The sequence below is a fragment of the Miscanthus floridulus genome, chromosome 6 (genome assembly GCF_019320115.1).
Source record: "Miscanthus floridulus cultivar M001 chromosome 6, ASM1932011v1, whole genome shotgun sequence".
In the NCBI taxonomy this organism is placed as follows: Eukaryota; Viridiplantae; Streptophyta; class Magnoliopsida; order Poales; family Poaceae; genus Miscanthus; species Miscanthus floridulus.
The window spans coordinates 25633222-25657552 of NC_089585.1; the positions used below are offsets into that span (position 1 = coordinate 25633222).

Sequence of the window (24331 nt, forward strand, 5' to 3'; positions counted from 1 at the left end):
TTTTTGTGTTCTTTTCAGGCGACGGTCGAAAACCCTTGGATATGAAATGAACACTCCAGATTAGATCGCACACTATTCATCTTCTTCCTTGCGTCCGCATTGTTTCTCTTTCTCCTCGCGTCCGTACTAGCCGTCGCCCACTGCCCACCGCCCCACCGTGGTGTGGTAGGGTCTCGTCAGAGATTAGCGGGCCCATGGCGGCCTCCTTTTTCCCCTCCCCCTCCCGCCACCGCCATGGCCATGGTCGCCCTCGCCCCGACCTGACCCAATCGCTTCCTCCGCCGCCATAACCCTAACGCCGCCCTCCCGTCGTCCCAACCTCCTAGTCAGTCGACCTCCCCCGGGTACCTCCTTTTTCTAAGGTCGTTAGAGATCTCTGAAAGCCCGCCGCCGCCGCCACCTATCCACGCCACGCAGGAGAGAAGGAAGACGCGCGGCGGTAGAAGGAAGTCACGCAGGGAGGAGGAAGTCGCGTCGCCTGGATGTTGCCCCAAAACTAGGTGACTGAAATATAGGAAATATGCAAAATTATATATATGAGTCATTGCCATATATTTTTCTACTGGTTGTTATTGACCTTTTTGTTCCCATCTACTGGTTGCCATATATGTCACTACTACGACTACGACCTAGATGGCCGTACGTACCTTGAGGAAGACAGCGTCTGCCGATGGAACGCTCTCGAACATGTCACCGGCGACGTACTTCACGGCGGTGTCAGCGGGAGCACCGGCGACGACATTCGGGAGATCCAGCACGCTGCATTCCACGTGCGGGAATGCCCTCGAGATGGTCTGTGTGGCGCCACCGAGCTCGCCGGCGACGTACTTCTTTGGCTGGCTCGTTCATTTCGACAGAATGAACTCGCGGGGCAACCTCTACGGAAAAGCATATCAAGCCGCTTGAAGAATCGTATTGCCCCGCCTGAGACTGCGTGCTTGAGACCAGCGATCACATCTTTGCTTCGTGCCCCAAAGCACGCAGTATTTGGCGCTGCCTCCAACAACGGTCTCTGAAGGCCTTCAGCGGCAGCCATGGTGCATCGGGCTGGATTTGGGTCTCCCTGCCAAGGTCAGGCTCGACGTGATGCTCATCTCCCTATGTCACATTTGGAAGGCTCGGAATGCAATGATCTTCAACGATGAAGATGCCTCACCCAATGTTGTCCTGCACGGGATCATCAATGATCTAGACCGTTGGGCCTGTCGCTACATGAGGGATAGAGGATTGATCGGCACCTGAAAAGCCTATATCCAAGAATGTCTTAGGGCATGTTTAGTTCCCCAGTTTTGACAAAAGTTTTGATGTTTTATCCCATCTTTTGGCAAAATGAATCTAAACACCATGGACAAAAACAGCAAAACTGGGGCTTCAAAACTTTTGACATCTGAGGCCCAAGAGGCCAAAAACTGGCCAAAAACGCAAGTGTGTGGGGTGGGTGGGTGGGTGGGGGGAGCCGGACGCCCACTACCCCTGCACCCACCCACCCCCCGCTCGGACCCTTTCCATTCCCCCGCAGTCACTTCCCACCTCTCTCGCTCTCTCCCTCCGCGCGAACCCTAGCTCCACCCGCCGCTCTCGCTTTGAGCCTCTGCGGCCGACTAGATCCAGTTCCTCCTCCACGGCCCCCAGATCCAGCTCCTCCTTGGGCCCCAGATCCAGCTCTTCCTACGCCGCCGCCCTGAGCCAGGTCCTCCTCCCCAGCCTCGCTGATGGATGGCTACAACGTTGACGGCTACGGCGACGGACACTTATGCATATCGGTGTCGATTCATACTGTTTCCAAACAAGTAAAGTTCTTTTTTGTTCAATAAACCTTAACCGATTCTATGCTTTGGGATTTGCAGCTTTACGTCCGAAAGTCATTGCAGGTACTAAAAAAAACTCTCCTTTCATCAAATCAAATGTAAAGCTACCAATCACGCATACATCTGTATTGCACTATTGCTGGCAACTCTTACATTCTCTTATGCACATTAAAACACTCCATGCTGTCATTCTGTTGAACACAATGTGCTTAAGTCATTTTTTTTTTCAGCAACATCAAAGGTAGCGTGTTTAACAGTTCTTTCTCTAATGGTGGTAACTGTGCTTTATCTTTCGCTGAAATCCAAGTATAATGAAGAGATACATTTAAAGGTTGAAATGTTTCTTTGGACATATGGAACATCAAAACCTACAAGGTACACTTTCTCTGAAGTTAAGAAGATAGCGAGACGGTTCAAAGAAAAATTGGGCCAAGGCGGATTTGGAAGTGTATACAAAGGCCAGTTGCCAAATGGAGTGCCAGTAGCAGTCAAGATGCTAGAGAACTCTACAGGAGAGGGTGAAGAATTCATTAATGAAGTTGCAACCATCGGGAGAATCCATCATACAAACATTGTACGGCTGTTGGGCTTTTGCTCAGAAGGCACAAGAAGAGCTCATATTTATGAATACATGCCAAATGAATCACATATTCTCGTCTCATTTTAATTCTTCTCAAAGGCCTCTGGCACCAAACAAAATTGATGAGACATTCAGTTATTCAGTCTGTCAGGCTTGTATTCAGTCTGTACTCGTCCTGCAGTTAGCTTAGCTTCTCGTTGTGGTGACTGACGTCGCCCACGATCGTGCGCACCACGCACTCCCGGCTGTAACTTGTATATATACTCAATGAGATGCAATACTACGGTTGTTGGCCACATTCTCATTCTCTACATGGTATCATTTGCCGCAGCTTGATCCTGCTCGCCTCCCTTCCGCAACCGTCGCTCGCCTCCGGCGACGCCATCCTCCACTGCTGCTCTCTCCGCTGCTCATCCTCCCGGCGTCATGGACGTCAATCCTCTCTTCGAGTTCAACCAGTCTGACGTCGATTCCTCCTCCTCTGGCTCCTCCGTTTCCTACGAAGCCTCCTTCGACGCTCCTGTCCTCCCCACGCCGACGGCGGCTGTCTTGCAGACGGTCAACATCAAGACGCACGTCCCTGTCGAGCTCAACCTCGCCGAATCGAACTACACCAAATGGCGCTGCTTCTTTGACGCCTTCATCGGGAAGTTCGGCCTCGGCATTCACCTCTCCTCTCCGCCAACCATCGACAACCGCCGTGATCCGGACTGGGTCATGAAAGATCAGTGCATCTTGAGTTGGCTCTACAACTCCATGGCCAAAGATGTCCGCGCCATTGTTCGCGTTCCCAAAGCTACTGCCTACTCCATTTGGAATGCCGTCCATGCTAAGTTCACGGACAACGAGCTCCACAGGGCAGTCTACCTAGAGGCGGAGTTCCGAAACCTTGTCCAGGGCGACATGGACATCACGACCTACACCGGCAAACTCAAGCAGCTGTCCGACGCACTGCGCGACGTGGGCCAGCCGGTCCGCGAAACCTCGCAGGTCCTCAACATGCTTCGCGGCCTCAGCTCCAAGTACCGGCACACCGTCCCCGTGATCACCGCGAAGAACCCGCCGCACACGTTCTTGTTGGCCCGCTCCTATCTGCTGCTGGAGGAGCAGTATGACAAGGAGCAGGCGAAGTCGACGCATCACCAAGCTTTGCTCGCCACTGCCGGCACAAGTTCCACCTCTGCTGTCTCCGGCGATAGCGGTTCCAGCTCGGCCTCCAAGCCGTCGGTGCCCGCAACCGCCTCAGCTCCATGTTCTGATCATGCGCCCAAGAAGAAAGGTCATGGGCGTGGTCAAGGAAGCGGTTCCGGCACCACCTCTACCGCTCGTCCTCAGGCTCCAGCGTGGGTTCCTAGGCTGAACCCCTGGACCGGCATGGTGCAGGCCTGGCCCATGCCATTCCGCATCCCGGGCTCTGGCGTTCTGGGTCCACGCCCCGGCACCCAGCCACAACAGGCTTACCTCGCTGGCACCGTGCCCCCGCCGTCGATGTACGCACCCCCCGACGTCGCACCTCCACCTTCGCCGGACGTGTGGAACCATCAGGCCCTCCTCGCCACCCTCGCGACATCCGGTGTGCCGAACACTGGACCACAAGCCTCAGAATGGTTCCTCGACACCGGCGCGACGTCGCACATGAGCTCCAACGCTGGTAATCTTTCTTCTCCTCTCCACCCTTCTAAATCTCCTTCTATCACTGTTGGCAATGGCGCCACCCTACCAGTCACTCATCGCACCTCTACTGCCATTGCCACAGCACACTCTCCTCTTCAACTCAACAACATCCTTGTTTCTCCTTCTTTAGTTAAAAACCTTATTTCCGTTCGATCCCTCACTCGTGACAACAATGTTTCCGTTGAGTTTGACCCCTATGGTTTCTCTATCAAGGACCTCCCAACCCGCATGGTGATGCTCCGATGTAACAGCGGCGGCGACCTGTACCCCCTGGCACCGTCATCGCCGGAAGCACTCATTGCCACCACTGCTACTGCTGATCTCTGGCACTTGCGGCTGGGTCACCCGGGGCGTCATGCTCTTCGTCAAACTCTGCATCATGTCGCCTTTAGCTGTTCTAAGTCTTCTTCACATGTGTGTTCATCTTGTCAGTTTGGTAAACATGTCAGACTACCATTTTCTTCTTCTGCATCTGTCAGTTATGTTCTGTCGGTGTTTCAGACTAGGGGTCCTCAACCGACTAGTGAATTTGTTCTGCGTGCTCCCGATTCCGGATGGTGGTGCAAAGAGACACAAGATCTATACTAGTTCGGGCAATCGGTGCCCTACGTCTAGTCTGAGAGATCAAACTTGTATTCCTTACACCGAAGTGCTCGTAGTAGGGGGTTACAAGCTAAGGAAGAGAGGGAACTAGTCCCAGGTCTCGGCAAGGTGCCGTGTGGGCCGTTTGAGACGTTGCTCTCAAGCGGCTGGAATGTGTGCGCGTGTGTGTGTTATCAGGTGTTCTCCCCCCCCCTAAGTGGCCCAAGTCTTCTCCTTTTATAGTTGAAGGGAGGACAAGGACAGTACATGTATTACTATGCGGCGTCATGCCAACAGGGGCGGCATGTCCGAACCCTGTGGCCTGTTCCTGTGGCGGCGTGGTCGTCGGAGTGGTCCGTCCTTGGAGTACTGGGGCGGCGTGGTCGTCCCATCATATCCTGTGCGTCGTGGGAGCCCCGAGAATGCCTCGGAGTGGACACGGCGGCGAACGTGCAAGCCACTGTGGACGGACTGTGCGCGAGGCCGAGACTTGGTCGGTGCCGAGGCTTGCACTGCGGTGGGGGGGTCTCGGCAGGCACGAACCCCAAGATCGCCGAGGCCCTAGTGTACAGTGCCGAGGCCTTGAGAGGGCGGCTGATCATGGGTACAACGTTAGGACACAGTGGCCGGTAATCCCCGTCGTACCCTGTCCTAGCCGGTATGGCGCTGATCGTGGACACAGTGTTAGGACACAGTGGCCGGTAATCCCCGTCGTATCCTGTCCCAGCCGGTATGGCGCTGATCGTGGACACAGTGTTAGGACACAGTGGCCGGTAATCCCCGCCGTGCCCTGTCCCGGCCGGTATGGCGCTGATGCAACCTCGGATCGCGTCGGCCATTCTGTGGCGTTAAGCCACCGTCCGGCTGAGATTGTGGGAGTGGTTGAAGCATTAATGAGACATGACGCGTTGTCGGGAGGGTCGGCCGAGGCAGGGGGCGACGGACCGCGGACAAGCCGGCCTCGAGCGACACGGAGAATGAGGCCTCGCGCGAGACGGAGATCAGGCTCCTTGCCGAGGCCTCGCGCGAGAGGCCTCACGCGATACAGAGAACGCGCCTCCTGCCGAGTCCTTCCGTGGAGAACCTCGGGCGAGGCGGAGACGGCGTTCCCTACCGAGGCCTTCCCAGGGGAGCCTCGCACGAAGCGGAGTTTGCATCAGGATGCCGAGGCCTCCTGCTCGAGGCTCGAGGCGAGGAGGGGGAGGACCCAATGGGCTCGGTCGTGGCGGGTGAGGGGCCCACGACTTACCTTCTAGCTTTTATTATTTTTTTAGATGGGACTTTAGCGACCCATTTGATGTTTTGCTTGGGGTACCTCATTCTAAGGTACCCGACAGTAGCCCCTGAGCCTCGAGGGGAGTGCGTGCACTCCCCCTAAGGTTTTTTCGAGGCTTGGTTCATACCTGCCCCGTAGGAATTGGGGTTTGTATTTCGAGGTTCCGGTGGGTGCGCGTGAGCGCACCCGCCGGGTGTAGCCCCGAGCCCCTGGAGGAGTGGAGTTACTCCTCCAGGGGCTTTCTTCGTTTCCGTGTCTGAACGAGTAGTTCTTATTGCATTTGCCGAGCCCCCAAGCGCAAGTTCGGGTTGCGGGGGTCTCGTCGAGGCTGCAGGAAAAAAGCCCTCTAGCCTCCGCACGGAGCGAGAGGTTCGTCAGGGGTCCCCTGACTTTAGGTACGATCCTCACGCTTCCTTTCGCTCAGAAGGAGGGGTGGAATGTGCCAGGCTACCCTCGATGGGCATGAGCGTGGACACTTCCGGTGAGCTGTTAGCGGGTAGTCCGAGTGGAGGCCCGAGCCCCATTCGCTGGGGGACAGCTAGCGGTCTAGAGACGCACTCCAAGAGTACCAGGGGGTTTCTCTAGTGGGTGCCGAGGCCGTTCGCGGGCCTCGGTGGCTCGGTGCCTCCCTACGGTGGGATCCCATTTGGATACTTCCCCACCGGTCTCGGACACGACTTAGGATGCCCCGAGCGACCGTTCGCTCGGGCCTAGGCCATTCGTAGGCTCGCCCCGATGTCGTCCCTGACTCTATTGCCCTGGGGCGGCTGTCGAAACCTTTTGGAGGCCCAGCCTTCGTACCCCTGGACCGTAACGGGCTTGGTGCCCTTTATCGTGTTTATAGCGAAACCTCTAGCGCGGTTTTTGGATTGTTTGTCTTTGTCTTGGGTGTTCTGGCCCTTTCATCTGATCTTCACATGTCCTTTTCGTTCGGACGGAGGGTTAGTTTGTCGAGCCCATTCTGGTCTCGGCAAGGTTGTAGGAAGAGCCCCTAGCCTCTGCGTGAGAGGGCCGTCGGGAGTTCTCCTGACTTTTTATACGCCCCTCGCGCGTGAGGGTTTGTTTGCCGAGGCCCCTTTGGGCGCAAGCCCGGGTCGTGGGGTCTCGGCATATTTGCAGGAGGAGCCCCTTAGCCTCTGCATAGGGCGAGAAGGCCGTCGGGGGTTCCCCTGACTTTTTATGCGACCCTCGCGCTTCCTTTTCGCTCAGAAGGAGGGGTGGAATGTGCCTCGCTACCCTCGATGGGCACGAGCGGTGGCACTTCCGGTGAGCTGTTATCGGGTAGTCCGAGTGGAGGCCCGAACCCCGTTCGTTAGGGGACGGCTAGCGGTCCAGAGACACACTCCAAGAGTACCAGAGGATTTCTTTAGTGGGTGCCGAGGCCGTTCGTTGGGCCTCGGTGGCTCAGTGCCTCTCTACGGTGGGATCCCATTCGGATACTTTCCTGCCGGTCTCGGACACGACTTTGGGCGTCCCAAGCATTTCGCTCGCTTGGGCCTCGGCCCCATATAGGCTCGCCCGCAGTCACCCCTGACTCTGTTATCCTGGGGCGGCTGTCGAAACCCTTTGGGGTCCAACCTTCGAACCCCTGGATCGTAATAGGCTCAGAGCCCGGTTCCTTCCTATGAAAGGAGCAGGTCGTGGGGAATATCTCCCCTATTGGCTCGGCAACAGGTGGCACGCCTTTTGAGGCGATTTCATGGGGAGGCGAAATGACGCCTGCTGCCGTAGTGGCCGAGCGTGACGTGATGGACGGGACGTAACTGTCCTCGTATTTAATGCGGGAGACGTGGGCGCGTGGGCCGCAGAAATCGGCTCGTGGTTAACCGCGCCGGACGGGGGAAAACCTCCCCGATTTCATCGTCCGTTCGTTTCGCCTCCTCCCTGCATAAATACCCGAGGACTCTCGTCCCTCCTCGTCTTACCTTGCCCGTATTAGCACCGCCTCCGTCGAGCCGTCGCTAGAGCAGCGAGTGCCGGGAAGAAGAAGAGAGGAGAGCGAGCCTAGGGAGAAAGCAAGAGCGTAGGAGGGAGAGAGAGAAGAAACTCACCGCCGCACCCGATTCCTCCGTCGCACCCATGGCCGGCAACGTCGTCGTTGTCGAGGCAGACCCTTGGGATCCGTCGGACGTCACTGAGGAGATGCTCTAGTCGCTTGTCGACGATGGACTCCTCCGCCCAGTGACAGACCCTAGTAGGCCGGAGTGGATTGCTCCGTACGGCGAGCTGGAGCCGAGGCCCCGCGATGGCTACGTCGTGAGCTTCGTTTCCTTCCACGAGCGCGGCCTCGGTGTCCTGGTGGACTGGTTCATGCGGGCGCTCCTGCACTACTACGGCGTGGAGCTCCACAATTTTAATCCCAACTCCATCGCTCAGGCGGCTATCTTCGTTGCCGTCTGCGAGGGGTATTTGGGGATCACTCCCCATTGGGAGTTGTGGCTCCACCTGTTCCGGGCGGGGCACACTACCAAGCCGACGAGCACGTCGGGTAAGAGGAAGGCGTCGAGGGCCGGAGGCTGCACCCTCCAAGTGCATCAGGACCGCCTGCACCTCTACATCCCGGCCCAACTCGCGTCCTCCAACCACCGGTGGTACACGGGTTGGTTTTACCTCCGCAACGACGACGGAGGACTCCCTCCCTATACTGGGTGGATTGTGGAGAGTTGCCCGGAGAAGTGGAAGTGAGGTGTCCCGAAGGTCGACCAGCCCAAGCTGGAGCCGCTCCTGGGGGGCTGGCGAGGCTGCGGGGCCATGGCCTCACCGTCGCTGTGGTCGTGGCCACCTTCCACCGCCGGAGGGTGCTGCCACTGATGGCTCGGCGGCGGCGGCTGTTCGAGATGAGGCCGGGTGAGCCCGTGGAAGGCACCCGGATGTCTTCCTCCGCCCTCACCGACGAGGAAATTCTCCGTCGGGTGGGGGAGACGGTAGATGCGAAGTTGAGGGGCGGCAACCTGACCCCCTTCGCGATGCGACCGTCGTGGGGGTTCCTTTCGCTGGTAAGTCGAGTGCCGCTGTAGCCTCTGAGCCTCCTCAATCTTCCCTTATCCCTTGTTTCCTTACGCGCGTTTGTCGTTCCTTCAGGGGATGAGGGACGTGCGCTCCTCTCCGTCGCCCGTTCCCGAGGACGCAGGGCGGCGGGCGACCAACCGCGCTTACGCCGACGCGCAGAAGAAGCGAAAGGATGCTAAGGCGGCGAGGCGCACGAAGCACATCCTTGCGTGCGAGGCATTGGATAAGCGCCGCCGTCAGCAACGGAAGGATGGTCTCCCGTTGGAGGAATCCCCGTCGACGTCGTTGCCGACGGAGGCCTCGGACGGGAACGACAAGGGCAAGGGAGGGCGAGGTCCCCTGGACCACCTTCCTGATGTCGTGGAGGTGGCGCCCGGGGTGTCGGCAAGTAGCCTGGCACCCCCGGGAAGGGGAGGAGAAGCGGACCCGGGGCCGACGGTTGCCCGCTCTAGGGCTGAGGCCGATACGCCCGAGGCGCGGGCGTTAGGCAAACGCGCCGTCAGCCCGGTAGGCTCGGTGGCCATGGCGGAGCAGGTGGCGGTGGAGGCAACGCCACCGCCCCCGTAGAGGACCGAAGGGGCGCCGGGGTCCGCTGAGGACCGACCGGCGCCGATGGATACGAACGCGACGCCACTGCCGCCGCCTCCGCCGTTGCGGATGAGGTTTGCTGTGGCGAAGCGGGGGCTGCCCCGTTCTAAGTAAGTGTATTTTTGGCAAGGTCGTAGTGTCTTCCGTTCGCTTTTTTGGTCTTGCGCTGACCCTGTAGGTTAATTTTCTTTAGTCGGAAGCGGCCTGCGGACGACCTCCCCTTGGCGCCCCTCAAGGCGCTTAAGGCGAGCCCCGGCTCCTCCGCCCACTAGGTGGCGGAGGCACAAGCCGCCATCCAACGTGGCGCGGCGTCGGCGAGGGTCGACCCAAAGGAATCGGCCGCCCAAGGAGGGGTTGCCGAGGCGGCCCCTACACGGTCGGATGGGGTCATCGTGCCCTTTGTTGCCGAGGCTCCCAGGGCCTCCGAGGCTGAGGCGATGGAGGCCCCGGCGCCCACGACCGCTGAGACCGCAGTGTCCGCGGTCGGCGTTACTGCGTCTGCCGAGGCCACAATGGCGGAGCCCGGAGCCCCCGAGACCACCGAGGCCGTGATTGCAGAGGCCGGAGCCCCCGAGGTCACCACGGCCGTCGTGATGGCGGCTAGGCCGTCTGTGCAGGAGGTGCAGGCGGCGGAGGCCTCGGCCGTGCCCTTGGCTCAGGGCCCGCCGTTGTTGCGGGAGAGCGTCCGGGAGACGGAGGTATATCCGATCTCCTCCGACGATACTTCCCGGGCGCGGGAGGTGGTCGACGCCGAGGAGACCAATGCCGTGTGGCATCCGGCGCCGCTCTTGGATGAGGGAAGCTCGGCCCTCATGCGGGTGCGACTCGAGCCCCGCGGGTGGGATCACCCACGGGTACTGTGGCGGAGCCGGTACGACCCTGAGGGGGAGCCTCTGTTCGCCCTTGAGGACGCGGCCGAGGGCGGGCGCTGGAGTACCTTCGAGCAGTACCGCGAGCTGGCGGAGCGGTCGCTACGGACGACGCTGTCCGTGGTGGCCGACGAACTGCCCGGAGTCGCCCAGGTTCATGTTTTCCTTTCTCGCGTGACGTTGTTCTTTTCTCGGTTTTGTCGCAATCGACGACCTCTACTCTGCCTCCTTAGGAGCTCGAGACCCGGTCCCTCGGGAAGTCGGTCTTCCTCCGGTGGGAGAGGGGAGTCTGGGACCAGCTTCAGCGGCAGAGGGGCCTTCTTGCCGATGCTAACGAGCTTCTGTCGGCACGAAGCGCGGAGGTGGAGGACCTCCGCCTTCGTTGTGCCGACACGAAGGTCGAGGCGGCCACAGCCCAGACACAGCTCGCCCCCTTGGCGGCGCGGATCAAGGAGCTAGAGGAGGAGCTTACCCGCGCCGTCAGCGATCGGGATGCCTTCAGATCCCGGGCTGAAGAAGCGACGGCCTCGGGCAAGGCCCTCGCCGGGCAGCTGGGGGCAGAGGAGAGCGCGCACCGGCTGACCAAAGGTGCTTTGAACGAGGCCCTTGCTTCGGTTGAGGCCTCGCAAATCGAGGCTGTGGTTTTGAGGGGGACGGTCGAGGGTGAGTTCCAGTCCCCTTGTTTCGTTTCCTTCTCCTTATGTTCGCTCCCTAACTTCTTTGTATGACGTAGAGCTGGGGAGTGAAGCTTCCAGGGCGGCGGCCGAGACCTGACGCTGGGAGCAGAAGGCCAAGGGTGAGTTCCGTGGGCTTCCGTCCCTAACTCAGGTTGTTTTTTCTCTGGCTCGACCACATTCCATTTTCCGTGGTGCAGAGTCAGAGGCGGAGTTAGCTCGGGCCGCCGAGGCTTCCAGCGCGGTGCAGACAGTGCTCGACAATGAGATCGAGGAGCACGAGGCGCTGAAACATGCCGCCCTTTCCGCCTGCGAGGCCTTGGAGGTCGAGGGGGTTCAGTCAGACAGCTCCCTTGGGAGTCGCTTGATTGCGCTGAGCAGCCAGGTGCACGAGCGACTCTGAGGGGCGCTGCACACGGGTGTCAAGCGGGCGATGGCCGTCATCTCCTCTCACTACCTTGGCGTCGACCTCCCGGCCATCAGTGATGGCTATGTTCTGCCTGATGATGACGAGGCCAACGCGGCGGTCGCAAAGCTGATGGAGGCGGCGGAGGGCCCTGGCACGGCACTGGCGACGCTCTTCGAAGAGGAGGTGGTTCCTCCCCTACCATCTGCCGGTGCTGAAGGCCCCGAGCCTTAATCTGGGCCCCGGGGGCTATGTAAAGATAGAACAGGGGTTATTTTTGTATCATAACGTTTGTGGCCGTCGAGGCCCCTGTTTCTGAAGTATTTGTGTTTCTTAGTTGTTTTTCTCATGCTTCCGAGCCTTTGTCCTCTGTTGCTTCTGATCAGATTTCGTTTGCAAAATACCCCTTTGGGGCCTAAGCCGTCCCTTGAGCGAGAGGTAGTGAGGGAGTGCCGTAGCCCGGGGGCGTAGGCCGTCTCGCGACTCTACCGGCCTCTTGCTTAGGAAATAGACCTTGGTCCGAGGAGTCTTTCCAAATGATTCGTCAGAGCCCGCTAGAGTCTTGGCGTAGGAATTTTTGCGAAAAACAACTAAAGAATGGTGCATGGGACCTAGGGGGAGTCCCCCATCTAGCCCCCGAGGGAGGCTTGGTTCTGCCAAGGCAGAGCTGAGTCTCCCTTGTCGTGTTGATTGTGTTGCCGAGACCTACGATGGGCTCGGGGGGTTTCTCGAAAAATAAGACCAACTAAAGAACGCTTTTTAATTGTATTTCAGGAAACGACATATACAATGCTTGGAAATTTAGGGGTAAAAGCGACGTAGCTGTTCTATGTTCCAAGCGTTGGTGAAGATTTCGCCCTTCTCGTTGGCCAGCTTGTAGGTCCCGGGCTTTAGTACTTAGGCGATGATGTACGGTCCTTCCCATGGCGGGGTCAGCTTGTGGCGACCCTTGTTGTTCTGTGCTAGCCTCAACACCAGGTCGCCTACCTTCAAGTCTCGGCCTCGGACGTGTCGGGCCTGATAGCGCCGCAGGCTCTGCTGGTATTTGGCCGAGTGTAGTAGCGCGACGTCTCGGGCTTCCTCCAGCTGATCAAGGGCGTCCTCTCGGGTGGTGCGGTTACTTTGTTCGTTATAGGCTTGCAGCCTCGGGGAACCGTATTCCAGGTCGGTGGGGAGGATGGCCTCGGCCCCATAGACTAGGAAGAAAGGCGTGAATCCCGTGGCTCGGCTTGGAGTGTTCCTCAGGCTCCAGATGACCGACGGGAGTTCGGCAAGCCATTTCTTGCCAAACTTTTTCAACCGGTTGTGAATCCTTGGCTTGAGGCCTTGTAGGATCATGCCGTTGGCACGCTCCACTTGGCCGTTGGTCCTTGGGTGTCCTACGGCCGACCAGGCCACTCGAATGTGGTGGTCGTTGCAAAACGTCAGGAACTTTTTGTCGGTGAACTGTGTCCCATTGTCGGTGATGATAGTGTTGGGGACCCCAAACTTGTGGATAATGTCAGTGAAGAACAGCACTGCATGCTCAGATTTGATTCGATTGATTGGACGAGCCTCGATCCATTTGGAGAACTTGTTGATTGATACTAGTAGATGGGTGTAGCCCCCGGGGGCCTTTTGCAGAGGCCCGACCATGTCGAGCCCCCACACGGCGAACGGCCATGTGATGGGGATGGTTTGCAGGGCCAGGGCCGGGAGATGTGTCTGCCGGGCGTAGTACTGACATCCCTCGCAGGAGCGTACTAGTTTGGTAGCGTCGGCGACCGCCGTTGGCCAGTAGAATCCTTGGCGGAAAGCGTTCCCTACGAGCGTCCGGGGCACCGCATGGTGCCCGCAAGCGCCTGCGTGTAAGTCCCAAAGTAGGGCTTGGCCCGCCTCGGTACTGATACACCGTTGGAGGACACCTGAGGGACTTCACCTGTACAATTCATCATTGTAGAGGGCATAAGTCTTGGCTCGGCGCGCAAGCCGTCGCGCCTCGGTTCTGTCGTCAGGGAGCTCCCCTCGATCAAACCAATCGAGGAACGGGACTCGCCAATCCGTGTTCTGATCAGTCTGCGGAGGCTCGACATTGACTTCCATGACCTCGGGCTCGGTCGAGGGGGTCTCGGCAGCAGAGGGAGCGTCGAGCTTTGCCATGGGTTCCAGAGGTGAACCCTCCTCTGTTGCCGAGGTGTAGCCAATGGATGGTTTGTGGAGGTCTCTGGCGAAGACGTTCGGGGGGACCGGGGCTCGTGCCGAGGCCATCTTTGCCAGCTCGTCGGCGGCCTCGTTGTACTTTTGCACGACGTGTTTTAGTTCGAGACCGTCGAACTTGTCTTCTAGGCGTCGTACCATCTTGCAGTAAGCTTCCATTTTGGGGTCGAGGCAGTTTGACTCCTTCATCACTTGATCTATGACGAGCCGCGAGTCGCCTCGGACGTCGAGGCGCCGTGCCCCAAGCTCGATCGTGACTTGCAAGCCATTGATGAGGGCCTCGTATTCGGCCACGTTGTTGGAGGCGGTGAAGTGGAGCAGCACCATGTAGCGCATGTGTACTTCGAGGGGCGAAATGAAGAGCAGGCCCGCGCCTGCCCCGGTCTTCATTAGGGATCCGTCGAAGTACAGGGTCCAGCACTCCGTCTGAATTTGAGCAGGTGGCAGTTGGGTATCTGTCCATTCAGCCATGAAATCGGCCAAGACCTGAGACTTGATCGCCTTTCGAGGCGCAAAGGTCAAGGTTTCCCCCATAAGCTCGACAGCCCACTTGGCTATCCTGCCCGAGGCCTCCCGGTTATGAACTATCTCGCCCATGGGGAAGGATGATACCACAGTCACTGGGTGTGACTCGAAGTAGTGGCGTAGTTTGCGCCGGGCCAGGACCACAGCGTAGACTAGCTTCTGGATGTGGGGGTAGCGTGCTTTGGTCTCGGAGAGCACCTCGCTGATGAAATAAACAGGTCGTTGGGTGGGCAGAGTATGCCCTTCTTCCTGCCTTTCTACCACTACGGCGGCGCTGACCACTTGGGTCGTTGCGGCGACATAGAGTAAGAGGGCCTCGTCCATGGCCGGGGGTATCAGGACGGGAGGATTGGTGAGCAGCCTCTTGAGTCTGTCGAGGGCTTCCTCGGCCTCGGGGGTCCAAGAAAAACGCTCGGACTTTCTCAAGAGTCGGTACAGAGGCAACCCTTTTTCGTCGAGGCGTGAGATGAAGCGGCTCAGGGCCGCAAGGCATCCCATGACCCTCTGCACTCCCTTGAGGTCTCTGATTGGTCCCATGCTGGTTATGGCCGAGACCTTCTCTAGGTTGGCTTCAATGCCGCGTTCCGAGACTATGAATCCCAGGAGCATGCCTCGGGGGACCCCGAACACACACTTCTCGAGATTGAGCTTGATGCCCTTCTCTCGAGACCCTCGGCTTTTCTAGTCTTGACCACGATGTCGTCTACGTAGGCCTCGACGGTCCGCCCAATGTTGTCACCAAAGACCTGGGTCATGCATCGTTGGTACGTGGCACCTGCATTTCTGAGGACGAAGGGCATCGTCACGTAGCAGTACATGCCGAAGGGTGTGATGAAAGAAGTCGCGAGCTGGTCGGACTCTTTCATCTTGATCTGATGGTAACTAGAATACGCATCGAGGAAAGACAAGGTCTCGCACCCTGCGGTGGAATCAACGATTTGATCGATTCGAGGTAATGGGAAAGGGACCTTTGGACAGGCTTTGTTCAACCCGGTGTAGTCTACGCACATCCTCCATTTCCCATTTTTCTTCTTGACTAACACGGGGTTAGCCAACCACTCTGGGTGGGACACTTCTTTGATGAACCCGACCGCCAAGAGTTTCTGTATCTCCTCACCGATGGCCCTACGCTTTTCCTCGTCGAAGCGGCGCAGGCGTTGCCTCGCCGGTCTAGATCCAGCCCAGATGTCCAGGGCGTGCTCGGCGACCTCCCTTGGTATGCCCGGCATGTCCGAGGGACTCCATGCGAATATGTCGGTGTTCGCACGGAGAAAGTCGACGAGCACGGCTTCCTATTTGATGTCGAGGGTGGCGCTGACCCTCAGCGCTCGGTCGTCGGGGCAGGCGGGGTCGACCGGGATGAGTTTGATGGTTTCCGCGGGCTCGAACGCCCCCGCGCGACGCTTGGAGTCAGGTACCTCGCCACTGAGTTGGTCGAGGTGGGCGATGAGGGTCTCGGCCTCTGCAAGAGCCTCGGCGTACTCGATGCATTCGACGTCGCAGTCGTACGCATGTTCGTACGTGGACTCGACCGTGATGACACCGCTAGGGCCTGGCATTTTGAGCTTGAGGTAGGTATAGTTGGGCACTGCCATGAACTTGGCGTAGCACGGCCGCCCCAGAATGGCGTGGTAGGCTCCCCCGAACCCGACTACCTCGAAGGTGAGGACTTCCTTGCGGTAGTTGGAGGGGGTGCCGAAGCAGACAGGAAGGTCGATGCGCCCGAGGGGTCGCGTGCGCTTCCCTAGCACGATGCCGTGGAAGGGTGCGACGTCGCCTCGGAGCCTCGACCGGTCGATCTCCAAGAGCTCCAGGGTGTTGGCGTAGAGGATGTTGAGGCCGCTGCCTCCGTCCATCAACACTTTGGAGAGTCGGGTGTTGCCAATGATCGGGTCGACGACCAGTGGGTACTGCCCGGGATTCAGAATATGGTCAGGGTGGTCATCTCGATCGAAGGTGATCGCCTCTCAAGACCAGTCGAGGTACTGGGGGGTGGCCACCTTGATCGAGAAGACTTCTCGGCGTTCCCTCTTGCGTTGCCGCGCCGTAAGGCAGGCTGAGGGCCCACCGAAGATCATGAAGGCGTTGCGTACCTCGGGGAACCCGTCGTCCTTGTCTTCGTCTCGGCCGCCGACACCCTTCTACTTGGCGTCGTCGTCGGGGAGCCCGAGCTTGGCGTAGTAACGCCGCAGCATGGTGCAATCCTCGATAGCGTGCTTGACCGGGCCCTGGTGGTAAGGGCAGGGTTTCTTGAGCATGTCGTCGAAGGGCCTGGGGCCTTTGAAGCCTCGGGGGTTCTTGCGTTCCGCGGCTGCGACCAGATCAGCCTCCAGGAGCTCCTGCTTCCCCAGGCGCCTCTTTTTCTTTCTCTTAGGGAGGTGGGAGGCTGAGGCCTCGGGGGCCTCGTCCCTCCGCTTACCCTTGGTGTCGGTGTCGGGGAAGATGGCTCCGACAGCCTCTTCACCCGAGGCGAAGCTGGTGGCGATGTCGAGAAGCGCGGCAGCAGAGCACGGCACATTCTGACCTAACTCTCGGACCAAGTCCTGACAAGTGGTGCCGGAGAGGAAAGCTTGGACGATCTCTGAATCGCCGACGCTGGGCAACTCGGTGCACTGTTTGGAGAAGCGTCGGATGAAGTCTCGGAGAGACTCGTCTGGCTTCTGGCGACAGTTCTTAAGGTCCCAGGAGTTCCCAGGGCACACGTATGTGCCCTGGAAGTTTCCGACGAAGATCCTAACCAAGTCGCGCCAGTCATGGATTTGCGAGGGAGGAAGGTGCACGAGCCAGGCTCGCGCCGAGTCCGACAGGAGCAAGGGGAGATTGCGGATGATGAGCAGGTCATCGTCCTCGCCACCCAGCTGGCAGGCCAGGCGGTAATTGGCAAGCCAGAGCTTCGGGTTGGTCTCGCCGCTGTACTTCGCGAGATTGGCCGGCTGCCGGAACCGGGTGGGAAAAAGAGCAGCGCGGATGGCCCTGCTGAAGACTCGAGGGCCTGGCGGTTCAGGGGAAGGACTGCGGTCCTCCCCGCTGTCGTAGCAACCACCTTGGTGTGGGTGGTAGCCCCGAGCAGGCCCCTCGTTGTCGTGGCGTCGTCGTCTGCTGACCACCTCATGGTCTCCCTGCACCTCGCGTCGATTGCCGAAGCGATCCAGAAGCACGGGGACCCTGTGGGCTATTGGCGCTCGGTTGGGCTCGGGACGAGCCGGGGCTTCCCTGTCCTGCCGAGGTGGTGCCGTGGGAAGGTTCGAGGCGCCCTCGTGCCGTCGGGAGGCGGAACTCTCGGCCTGCTGAACCGCAGCGGTCTCTAGGAGATCGCGGAGCTCGCCGCGGACCCACCACCCCTCCGTGGTAGAAGGCTCGGGCATTGCGCGGACCAGCATTGCCGCAGCCGCGACGTTCTGGCTTGCGCGATTGAAGACTGGGGGTTGCTCACTCCCTTCGTCGTCGTGGATGCGGTGATGCACATCGCGGGCCCTCCGTCGGGCTCCCCCGCCTTCGCCGCGGCCTCGCTGTTCTTGTTCGAGAGAGTCTCGAAGCTGCTGCAGAAGGAGTTGGTCTTGTTCGACCTTGGCCTGGAGCTCACGGAGCTGCTCTAGGTCTGGGCACTAAGGTCGTGCAAGAGCGACATTCTCATTTCGTGCGGCTGGCAGGACATTGCGTGGGGGCATGGCGGCGGCCGCCCCTGGACGAAGCGGGGAACGGCTACCTGCCCCCTCATCCTCTTCACCGACCCTCGGCAACCCGAGCCCGACGTGAAAACACTCACGAGTGGGGTCATAAGTGCCTTCGTCGTCAGAGTCGGAGTAGCCGAGGCAGTAGTCGCTTGCAGCCAAGAACTGGCGCAAAGCCTCAGGGTCGTGGAGCCCGGAGAAATCTGCTCTAGGCCCTGCCTCGTCCTCATCCGAGGAGTCGGCGTGGGTGCTTAGGTCAAGAGCGAAGCGCTGGCGACGTTCCGAGGGATCCTCGTGAGCGGCAGTGTAAGCGTAGGCGTAAGAGGCGGCGGCATTTCTCAACCCAAAGGGGTATGGGGATGGTGCCGTTGCCAGATTCTGCTCCGCCGGGGTCGGTTCTTCAGGGAGTGGTGGAGCGGAGCCTGATGACTAGGCATCGCCGCGTGTCACCGGCGATTTTCCTTTGTCCAAGCTCGTGCTAGACAGGTCCCCAGCCAGGGACCCTGTGCCATCAGCTGGTCGTAGGATGTCGGCGGGGAGTGGCGCGCCGCCCCGGGTTCACGTAGCGTCGGGGTGGCCCTGCTCGCGTCGTGCCCGGTGAGCGCGGCGAGAGCGGCCGCTCGGGCGCCGCCTGTGCACGAGCTGCCGGTGCGTAACTTCATCGTCGGATGGTGGGGCTCGAGGTGTGAGGAGTACCATGTCATACTCGTGCCCTAGAGACATGAACTCTAGGCTCCCGAACTAAGCTACGGTGCTAAGACGCAATGGTCGTACGGGGTCTGCCATCCGGGACCTGCTGGGACGACGAAACTGACACGTAGAGGCCCCTACCTGGCGCGCCAACTGTCGGTGTTTCAGACCGGGGGGTCCTCAACCGACTAGTGAATTTGTTCTGCGTGCTCCCGATTCTGGATGGTGGTGCAAAGAGACACAAGATTTATACTGGTTCGGGCAATCGGTGCCCTACGTCCAGTCTGAGAGATCGAACTTGTATTCCTTGCACCGAAGTGCTCGTAGTAGGGGGTTACAAGCTAAGGGAGAGAGGGAACTAGTCCCAGGTCTCGGCAAGGTGCCGTGTGGGCCGTCTGAGACGTTGCTCTCAAGCGGCTGGAATGTGTGCGCATGTGTGTGTTATCAGGTGTTCTCCCCCGCTAAGTGGCCCAAGTCTTCTCCTTTTATAGTTGAAGGGAGGACAAGGACAGTACATGTATTACTATGCGGCGTCATGCCAACAGGGGCGGCATGTCCGAACCCTGTGGCCTGTTCCTGTGGCGGTGTGGTCGTCGGAGTGGTCCGTCCTTGGAGTACTGGGGCGGCGTGGTCGTCCCATCATATCCTGTGCGTCGTGGGAGCCCCGGGAATGCCTCGGAGTGGACGCGGCGGCGAACGTGCAAGCCACTGTGGACGGACTGTGCGCGAGGCCGAGACTTGGTCGGTGCCGAGGCTTGCACTGCGGTGGGGGGTCTCGGCAGGCACGAACCCCAAGATCACCGAGGCCCTAGTGTACAGTGCCGAGGCCTTGAGCGGGCGGCTGATCATGGGTACAGCGTTAGGACACAGTGGCCGGTAATCCCCGTCGTACCCTGTCCCAGCCGGTATGGCGCTGATCGTGGACACAGTGTTAGGACACAGTGGCCGGTAATCCCCGTCGTATCCTGTCCCAGCCGGTATGGCGCTGATCGTGGACACAGTGTTAGGACACAGTGGCCGGTAATCCCCGCCGTGCCCTGTCCCGGCCGGTATGGCGCTGATGCAACCTCAGATCACGTCGGCCATTCTGTGGCGTTAAGCCACCGTCCGGCTGAGATTGTGGGAGTGGTTGAAGCATTAATGAGACATGACGCGTTGTCGGGAGGGTCGGCCGAGGCGGGGGGCGACGGACCGCGGACAAGCCGGCCTCGAGCGACACGGAGAATGAGGCCTCGCGCGAGACGGAGATCAGGCTCCTTGCCGAGGCCTCACGCGAGAGGCCTCACGCGATACGGAGAACGCGCCTCCTACCGAGGCCTTCCGTGGAGAACCTCGGGCGAGGCGGAGACGGCGATCCTTGCCGAGGCCTTCCCTGGGGAGCCTCGCACGAAGCAGAGTTTGCATCAGGATGCCGAGGCCTCCTGCTCGAGGCTCGAGGTGAGGAGGGGGAGGACCCAATGGGCTCGGTCGTGGCGGGTGAGGGGCCCACGACTTACCTTCTAGCTTTTATTATTTTTTTAGATGGGACTTTAGCGACCCATTTGATGTTTTGCTTGGGGTACCCCATTCTAAGGTACCCGACATGTTCCCTTTCAAATTATACATGCTGATGTCTGGATGTCGCCGGTTCCTAGTTGTTCTGGTTTTAAATATTATCTTGTCTTGATTGATGATCTTACTCATTATGTCTGGACTTTTCCCCTACGTAGCAAAGCTGATGTATTTGCCTGCATATTGTCTTTCCACGCATATGCATCTACTCAATTTCAGCTTCCCATTCTCTCCTTCCAAACCAACAACGGAAAAGAATTCGATAATCAAGCATTACGTGCTCACTTTGCTACTCACGGCATAGTGTTTCGTTTGTCCTGTCCCTACACTTCATCCCAGAATGGCATTGCAGAGCGCATCATCCACACTCTGAACGACTGCGTTCGCAGTCTGCTCCTGCATGCCGGCATGCCTCCCTCTTTCTGGGCTGAAGCCTTATCCACAGCAACGCATCTTCTTAATCGGCATCCGTGCCAAGCTACTGGTCCCTCCACGCCATTCCAGCGTTTGCTCGGCGCCCCACCTAGCTATGACCACCTCAGAGTCTTCGGCTGTCTTTGCTTTCCTAATCAGGTAGCCACCATGCCTCATAAGCTTGCTCCCCGTTCCACTGCTTGCGTGCTGCTGGGGTATCCCACTGACCACCGCGATTATTGTTGCTTCGATCTCGATACACAAAGAGTGATCACTTCCCGTCATGTTACATTCGACGAGAATTCCTTCCCTTTCCGCTCGGCTCCGTGCAATGGCGTTTGTGACGGAACTGTTGTCTGTCCGACAACAGACACCGTAGTTATTCAGGAACTGGCACTGTCGCGCATTCAGGTTCCTGCCCATCCTGATACGCCTGCCCCAGCCTCCGCACATATGGTTCCCACGCCAGAGTCTCCCCCGCTCGTGGCACCCTCTTTAGCCCATCCTACGCCATCAGCGTCTTCTTCATCCCCAGCTGCTGCTGAGCCGCCGCCTGCGCCTGCACATTCGATGATCACTCGCGCTCAGGCTGGCATCGTCAAACCCAACCCACGCTATGCGCTCGCCACCACCACGTCTCCACCTTCCACTAGCGCCTCCATATCCCCTCTACCAACCTCGGCGCGCGCCGCGCTTCGAGATCCTAACTGGCATGGCGCCATGGAACAGGAGTACCGCGCTCTTCAGGCAAACCACACATGGCGTTTGGTTGCGCGTCCACCTGGTGCCCATATCATCTCTGGCAAATGGGTATTTCGCCACAAGCTCAATCCAGATGGATCCCTCGAGCGCTATAAAGCCCGGTGGGTGGTCCGTGGGTTCACGCAGCGCGCGGGCATTGACTTTGGCGAAACCTTCACGCTGGTCGTCAAGCCTGCCACAATCCGCACAGTGCTCACCATTGCCGCCTCTCGTCGCTGGTCCACACGACAGCTCGATGTGTCCAACGCGTTCCTTCACGGCAACCTGCAGGAACATGTTCTCTGTCAACAACCCACAGGTTTTGTCGATCCTGAGCACCCGAACGCCGTCTGTCTCCTTGACAAGTCTCTACACGGGCTTCGTCAGGCCCCTCGCGCATGGTTCACTCGGTTTGCTGATCACGCCATCAAGCTTGGCTTCAAGCCGACACGATCCGACGCCTCACTCTTCGTTCTACGCCGGGACCACGACATCGCATACCTCTTGCTATATGTCGACGACATCGTGCTCACAGGTTCCAGCCCGGCGCTCCTCCAAGACATCATCCAGCGCCTGAAACTGGAGTTCGCTGTCAAGGATCTTGGTGATCTGCGCTTCTTCCTCGGCATCGACGTCAAGCGTACAGCCAACGGCTTCTGTTTGTCCCAGCAGCGCTACGTCGAGGACATTCTCGAGCGCGCTGGGATGACAAACTGCAAGCCGGCTACAACACCAATCGACGCTAAGGGCAAACTCTCTGCCGATGGACCAGTGATCGACGATGCCAAGACGTACAGGAGTCTGGCCGGGGCGTTGCAGTACTTGACTGTTACGCGCCCTAACCTTGCCTTCGCCGTGCAGCAAGCGTGTCTGCACATGCATGATCCCCGTGCACCTCACCTCGCGCTGCTGAAACGCATCCTCCGCTATGTCCGCGGCACGACCACGATGGGATTATACCTATGAGGCTCGGCGGACCTCACCGTCACGGCGTACTCGGACGCTGACTGGACGGGATGCCCGGACACTCGGCGCTCGACTTCGGGATTTTGTGTCTACCTCGGCGACGCTCTTGTGTCATGGTCTTCGAAACGGCAACCTACAGTCTCTCGTTCGAGCGCTGAGGCGGAATACCGTGCTGTCGCGCACGCCGCGGCGGAATGCATTTGGCTCCGGCAACTCCTCGGCGAGCTCCATTGTGGCGTGACCAAGGCGACGGTCACCTACTGTGACAATGTTTCTACGGTGTACATGTCGGCAAACCCCATTCACCACAAGAGGACCAAGCACATCGAGTTGGACATACACTTTGTCCGCGAACGCGTTCAGATGGGCGATCTGCGTGTTCTGCATGTTCCAACAGGTGAGCAGTACGCCGATGTGATGACAAAGGGATTATCGACAGCAACCTTCAAAGCATTTCGCTCCAGTCTGTGCGTCGTCCCGATGAACGTGTGAAGACTGCACCGACTGCGGGGGGGGGGGGGTGTTGAGACATTCAGTTATTCAGTTTGTCAGGCTTGTATTCAGTCTGTACTCGTCCTGCAGTTAGCTTAGCTTCTCGTTGTGGTGACTGACGTCGCCCATGATCGTGCGCACCACACACTCCCGGCGGTAACTTGTATATATACTCAATGAGATGCAATACTACGGTTGTTGGTCACATTTTCATTCTCTACAAAAATGTTAGCTATTGCTTTAGGTATTGCCCGAGGAATGGAGTACCTACATCAAGGGTGCAACCAGCGCATCCTCCACTTTGACATCAAGCCTCATAATATCTTACTGGACTACAACTTCAATCCCAAGATTTCAGACTTTTGCCTTGCAAAACAGTGTGTGAGGGACCAAAGCATTGTTACATTGACCGCAGCAAGGGGCAGTGGGGCACAATGGGCTATATTGCGCCAGAAATATATTCACGGAATTTCGGGGGGATATCATACAAGTCAGACGTTTATAGTTTTGGCATGCTGGTGCTAGAGATGGTGAGTGGAAAGAGGAACTCAGATCCAAGTATTGATAACCAAGATGAGGTATACTTCCCAGAGTGGATCCATGACAAAGTAAGCACTGGGCAGGACCTGGTACCGAACAGGGAAATAACAGAGGAAAAGGAAATAGTGAGGCAGCTGGCAATTGTGGCGCTTTGGTGCATTCAATGGAATCCCAGGAAACGGCCATCGATGACAAAGGTGGTAAACATGTTAACTGGGAGGTTGCAGAATCTGCAGATACCACCTAAGCCGTTTGTCTCGTCTTTAAGCCATCCTATGCCGTAAATATATTTGGGAGCTATGGTTGCACACATATTGATGCCTATCACTAGTAGTATGTCATGTATTTTTATCATTCAAGTGCATTAGCCTCCTAAGGCAAGAGTTGTCAGTGTTTCACCATGTAATACAATTAATTAGAAACATATTGCATCAAACTTGAGTTCGGATTTAGCGTTTCAATTTCTTGACTATGATTACCTAAAACGTGTTGATATGATTTCTCTCCACCTTTCCATATCTCTGCACTGTGCTACTAGTAGTTTCACATTTCAGTAAAATGTTCTCCTTGCCCTTTTGATGGGTCAGGAATCAGGATATAGGCCAATGGCCAAATGTCACATATCTAAACAATGAGGACTGTAATCAGGTTACACAAGTTTTGCAATGCGAGTGAATGTGTTGGCATGAATTTGACAACAATTGTTCTAAACTGAGAAAAGCAAAGGAGAGGATTTACCTTCCTCGGTTCCAGTTCCAGGTAGGAGGCAGAACTGGACGGCATTGTGAGCTGCCGTAGGAGGCCCTCCGGAGCAGAGGGCGGCGGCGAAAAGGACCGTGCCGGTTCGCCATTCGGGAGGCTGTGACAAGGACATTGGACAAGGGCATTACGCTGGGCAATATCACCGGCGGCTAAGTCTGGTGTATGGCTTGCTAGGTTGTTCTGAGGCCACAATCAGCGACAAGCGGTGCTGCGGTTCAGCGCACGGCTCAAACGAGAGGTAGCAAGGGCACGGAAAGATGGGGAGCAAGCGCACGGCGGGGTGTGATCAGCGGAGGCGGTCGGCGGTTGTGGGTGGG

At 58.3% G+C, this 24331-nt stretch overlaps 1 pseudogene; it reads left to right on the forward strand.

Moving 5' to 3' along the window:
* The first annotated feature begins 687 nt into the window (after nucleotides 1-687).
* On the forward strand, nucleotides 688-23536 carry LOC136460375 (rust resistance kinase Lr10-like; annotated as a pseudogene).
* The last annotated feature ends 795 nt before the right edge of the window (nucleotides 23537-24331 follow it).